Source organism: Sapajus apella, unplaced genomic scaffold (genome assembly GCF_009761245.1).
Source record: "Sapajus apella isolate SASKATOON/1434 unplaced genomic scaffold, GSC_monkey_1.0 scaffold1, whole genome shotgun sequence".
In the NCBI taxonomy this organism is placed as follows: Eukaryota; Metazoa; Chordata; class Mammalia; order Primates; family Cebidae; genus Sapajus; species Sapajus apella.
The window spans coordinates 10,402,874-10,403,293 of NW_022436941.1; positions in this window are offsets into that span (position 1 = coordinate 10,402,874).

A 420-nucleotide genomic window follows, 5' to 3' on the forward strand; every position below is an offset into this window, starting at 1 on the left:
AGCATGGCCATCACCTCAAACCTTTATCATTCCTTTGTGGTGATCATTTTCAAGATCTTCTTTCCTGGCTAACTTGAAATGCACAATACATTGTCATTAGCTATAATCACTTTGCTATGTAACAGAACACCAGAAATTATTCTTTCTATCTGTAACTTTACCTGTGACCAACCTCTCCTCATCATCTGTCTCCTTTACTCACCTCTCATCAGCCTCTGTTAACCACTGTCTCTATACTTCAGTATGTAGAAAAGCATTCCTGAGTTTATTATAGCAGTATTCACAATAGCAAGAGATGGAATTAACCTAAGTGTCCACCAACGAATTAGTGAATAAATGAAATGTAATTATATATATATGTATATGTGTGTATATATATGTATATATATATATATATCTTTATCATCTATCTATCTATCT